The sequence below is a fragment of the Rattus norvegicus genome, chromosome 1 (genome assembly GCF_021556685.1).
Source record: "Rattus norvegicus strain SHRSP/BbbUtx chromosome 1, alternate assembly SHRSP_T2T, whole genome shotgun sequence".
Taxonomy (NCBI): Eukaryota; Metazoa; Chordata; class Mammalia; order Rodentia; family Muridae; genus Rattus; species Rattus norvegicus.
This window is the reverse complement of record NC_141534.1, coordinates 136,603,179-136,608,665: the sequence shown is the minus strand read 5'-3', so window position 1 is coordinate 136,608,665 and position 5,487 is coordinate 136,603,179. Positions and strand designations below refer to the sequence as shown.

General features: G+C 37.5%; 1 long non-coding RNA gene across 1 annotated transcript; it reads left to right on the top strand.

The window, feature by feature from the left end:
• Positions 1–985: 985 nt before the first annotated feature.
• On the top strand, positions 986–4,710 carry LOC134485134 (uncharacterized). The gene is made up of 3 exons (XR_015647099.1): positions 986–1,074; positions 3,440–3,510; positions 4,381–4,710. It is a non-coding gene; the product is annotated as an uncharacterized LOC134485134 (long non-coding RNA).
• The last annotated feature ends 777 nt before the right edge of the window (positions 4,711–5,487 follow it).

The window sequence follows — 5,487 nt, the reverse complement described above, 5'->3', positions numbered from 1 at the left end:
CTTTTTTTTTCCTTGTGTACTTTAGAAATCCTTCTGAGATGAAACGTCTGTATACTCTCAGTTTGGAAAGCTAAGATACATCTGCATAGCGGAAGAGATTTCTTTTTTAGCAACACAGGAGAATGTGGCCACACGAAGTAGGGAGCTCTGTGTGTACACGCATGGCTGCCTGTGTTGCTTGTGTGTACGTGTGCGTGTGCAAAATATGAATTCTCAAAAAGCGTCCCCCGCTCCCTTGAACAAACTCGGCTTTTTGCAACAAGCATTTAAGGTTGTTAGGGATCTCAATAACCTCATCGTAGGTGGTGAGTTTAAAAGTTTCGTGCTAATAACTTGTCCAAGAGAAATTAAATCCTTATATGACAAAAGCCCTCTGTAGTGGATTATCTACAAGACAAGTGCTTATTGAATAAATGTTGGAACCAATTTCATTTTAATGTGAGTGACTGTATGTTTCAGAGATAAAAGGACTCAAACCTCTAACTGTTGCAACAGTACACACAACTTGTCTATTTTCATTACTGTCTCTCAACTTAAAATATGGAAAATCTCTCTCTCTCTCTCTCTCTCTCTCTCTCTCTCTCTCTCTCTCTCTCTCTCTCTCTCGTTGTGGTTCTGAAGAGCAAGGGGAGAGATAGAAAACGGCTGGCATTCAGCCTAAAGAGAAATCATTGAAACAAATTAATCCTATGCCGTTTAAATTGACATGGTAATCCATCATCAGAGAAGGCAAACCCTGAAAGCAATCTTGAATCTGCCCTGCTCTTTCACTGGCCCTGGAGGCACAAAGACAGATAGTGGAGGGTGGGGGGGGGGATAGTCATAAAAGTTAGAAATGCCTGGAAAAGAATAAAATTGGTTCTATCAGCTCTTACTGTCCTGCCTCTTCAAACCTCCTTTGGAAACTCTCAACAGTTACTTTCTCAGTTTGCATCCAAGTGAGGGGTCCCTGTTTCCTCCTCCAGGCTGACCACTGCCTGGTGCCTTTGAAAAGTTCAGGGGCTGAGAGGACTGGAAGTTATCCAGCTGGTTACACAGAAACTCTTCCCAAACTGCTAGGGGCCACTTTTGGAGGTAGGTGGGGAATAGGTTTTGCTTTGTTTGTTGTTGTTGGGATCTCGAGTGGTAAAGAATGGAAGAGAATCTTTCCTTTTGTGGATCTCACATTATCACTTCAGTTTGCATTGGGTGAGCAAGATGATAAAGTCATTTTTTAAAGGAAAATCTTTCTGGCATCGTTAAAAAAAAAAAAAAAAAAAGGTGAGGTGTGATAACCTGTCCTGCCAATTGTCACTTTTTGTTTTTTTAATTTTGGAGATAGAGTTTTCAAAACTTCCTTCACATCAGAAAAGCCTACGATGGCATGTTGTTACAATTTGGTTTTCAAGGTAGGAATTGCATAATACAGAACTGTACCATATTGGTAAGTAGATGAGATGAGACAAAACCTTATTAAGAATTCAATTGTGGGGAAGGATTCTGGGAGTGGGTAACCCAGAGGGGGGCATCGAGTGGTTTGTAAAGTGAATAAGTAAAATTAAATTAATTAATTAAATTTAAAAACTAATTTGATTTGTAAAAACAATGTGCCTGTATTTCCAAGACATTGAATTCTAAGGCTTCCTGTTTGTTTGTTTGTTTGTCTGTTTGTCTGTCTGTTTGTTTGTGTTGGAAGGGTTTCTCTTTAGCCACCATATGTAGTATTATTTTGTTTGAAGGAAAGAGGCTAAAAACTGCTCATTACTGACTGGACAGACAAATATGAATAAAAATATTTGCTTAATATTTTAATTTAGATATTTAATATAATTTATACGAACAATATAATTTATGTGAGTATATACATAAATAAGATATGTTATTAATTTAATTATTAATACATTATTAATTAAATTAAATTCTGTAATTTATATAATTATTTAATATAAATTATACTTAATAATGTTTTTACTTCTAGGAGGAAGACCATTGGAACCATTCTTAATTCCAAACATTTACTTTGTTAACAAATAAGACAGTAACTGAAGAGAAAAGGCCATCTACTTATTATCAGAAGCAATAGGGCAGAAGTACATAAACCCAAACCATGTCTGAGATGTGCCCCATTTTGCTGCATGTAGGATAGAGTTCCTTCAGTTTCATTAGGAAAACTTTTTTGTGTCACTGAAACTTCAAAGCAAACATTATACCTCTGGTCCATAATTAGAAATTTGATTTGCTGCTCTTTAAAGGGGCTAGATAATTCTGACCTTTACAGTACATAAGAATCAAAGACATTTGCAGAGTAAATAGGAATGGTCCACGGCTTTCCTATCGTACATTCATGTGTGCCATATCAGTATCAATTTTAAGACTTGTTTATAATGAAGTAGGGGCTGGAGAGATGGGTCCGTTGTTAAGAACACTTGCTGTTTTTGCAGGGGATCAGAGTTTGGTTCCCAGCACCCATGTTGGGTTGTTCACAGCTTCCTGTAACTCTGGTTCTAGGGTACTGGATCCCCTCTTATAGCCTCAACAGGCACTTATATACATGTGCACATAAATAAACACACAGAGAGAGAGAGAGAGAGAGAGAGAGAGAGAGATTAGGGTGTCTTTTCCTTTCTATCAAACCCTGGGGGGATGAAACAGTAGTTCTTCAGTAACTGAAGAACACTGAACTGTACGTTCTTTATAAGACCACACGTCTTTTATTAGACTTCAACTTATATAGGAAATATAGATTTTTGCAAGATAACACATGATTCTGTAGGCCATTAAATTAACTGAAATCACTTGGGGAAAAAAATAATCAGATAAGCTAAGTCTTTATCACCCAGAGAAGGCTATCAAAACCAAAAAACAAACAGAACAAAATAATAATAATAATAATAATAATAATAATAATAATAATAATAATAAAACTTTAAAAGCTCCCAGTGCTGAAATTTTATGGCATTACATTTTTTTGGGTGATTGGAAATGTAGCCAGCACCAAGAAACTATGGAACAGAGAACTGCAGCATCACTGAGACTAAATAAGTTAATACATAATAGGCAAAGACATAGGCTGCCTTAATGTTTTTAACTTCTTGTCTTTGACATTTGATGTATGAGGTGCTATGGTCCTGTCAAGAGATACTCCATGTGACATCTGTCACTGAAATCAATATTTCTTTCCTTTAATGGTTTCAGTTTTACTTTGAATGTTTAAAGGGTAGCATCTCAATCAATTCACCATAGTCGTGTATTTAAGAGTCCCTTAAATAAAATTAACCAATGTATAATAAATTCTAACAGATAGGGAGGGAAGTTACTGTTCTCTATTTTGTACTCCAAAAAAACAAGGCTAATGCAATTTGTTTTCAAACAATACAGTTTGCAAAGCCACAAGATAATTCTTTGTATAACGAAGAAACTAAATGTGATTTTTTTTTAATCCCTTTTACACTTTGTACAGGATTCATCTTTAACATGCACCTATTCATCTTGAAGAAAGCAGCCTTTGAAGAAAAAAATTAAACTGATGATGTAAGTACCTGAATTTCTCTAGATTGATACATAATATTGCTCTTTTATGACAGCTCATCAACCTCTGGATATCAACTTATTCTTGAATTCCATCTTTATACTGAAAGTGAGGTGGGTGAATGTTCTAAAAAACCAACCAACCAAACAAACAAACCCATGCATTCTATTTCTCCTTCTAAAGTTGACTTTGAGTGTGTAAAGGAATGTAAATCAAATAAATTCTCATTTGTTGTGCTGCTGGTATTTGCCTGAAGTTCACTCATGCAGCTAATTAACAATATTAATTTTTCTGGATATTTTCCTATCTAACACCTTCATGTAGCACTTGATACCATCGATTAGTATTTTTTAACATAATAAAAATTAACTCTTGTTTTAAAGATTTCATTACAGGCTCTGGAGAAAGAAAACAGAGTGTCCAAACATCATTCTTGACTTTGTCCAGGTTTAAATAAGAACTGGTGCTCACATGATCTCAGACGACTTTGGAACTTTCTCGGTGATAGGCGCCTCGAAATGTAATGTTGATATTAAAATCATACATAGCTCATACCAGGCTTGGTGAAATGGGCAGTGCCATCATCTATAGTCCAGTATTTAAAATTTAAGTTATCAATAAACTGAAAAGTGCATACACACACACACACACACACACACACACACACACACACTGTGAGTTCCTGCACGCACATTACAGAGCCTTGAATTTTAAAATAAATATACCAAGCAAAAGACATTCACTGTTTGCTTAAACACCCTGCCAAAGCTACGAACTGGAAATCTGAAGCTTGCACCTTGAAGTGTCTTTCTGTGATTTTTGCAAACCATAATAGCATTACCCTAGCTAAGCTGCTTCGGCTTGTCTTCCAGCACTGGTGATTCCAGAGAGCTCATTCAGAAGTCTTTCTGCACTGCCTTCTGCCAGCCTCCAGGACCGTACACATGAGTGACAACCTCTATCTAGTGTTTGAGTATATGAACCCTTAATCCATCAAGGAGCTTCCAGAACTGAGAGAGTACCTCCACCATATGCTTATACCTCTCTGCACAAACCCATCATCTTGGGACCCACAGAAATGCCACCACATTGGAAGCCAGCTGAATGTATTTTCCTAATCTCATCCAGACTCTATGGCTATAATTTGGCTGCTGACATCATTTTAAATTAGGTTTTGCTTCAATGAAAGAAGGTAAACCGTATCTTGGGATTCATTTTTTTTTTTACACAACAATCATATATACCGTATGTGTGTGTTATCATAATGATATATATATATATATATATAGTTAAATATTGTTAAAGCGATTTGGGTGATCAGTTAAACAGGGGAGGGGGAATTCACTCCGTCCTACTTTCTTATTCTTCTAAGTCCATCTTCCTTGTGTATGCCTTGATAGATGAGACTGTTGTCTTTGAATAGAAATCCCTGCTTGCAGGGGTTTGGAGAGAAGATGGGGTGGGGCATAAGTGAAGTGCTCTAAAACCCTTACAGCTAAAGTGCATTTACTCCCACATCCTTCCCCCCCCCCGAACCGCTTCCATTCCTCCCCCCCTCCTCCTCCTTTGTATCCCTCCTTTCATCCTTTCTTAAATCAATCTTTCGGCAGTTTGGTGCAGTTAGCCTTCATTCTGTAGTCAAGACCAAGAAGGGTTAAAGGAGACTAAGCTGACACTCCTCCAGGTCAGCGGTTCTGCCAGCCTCCAACACAGGAATGAGAGGATTACTAAGGAGGGAGCAGGAGGCTGATCCCTTCACACCTGAACACACCATTCTAACCCACTGGGATTCATTTAAAAAAAATTCCCCTCTGGAAAACGGCTAATTGGGTCTGCATCTATGTTTCCTGTTGCGCCGAAGCACAAGCAGGGTAGCCTGGATTTAGTAGCCCAAGCTGCTAAAAAAATTGAGCAATGGGAATCTACACCTTTGACACACAGATGCACATAAGAAACATGTACACGCATGCACACAGTAG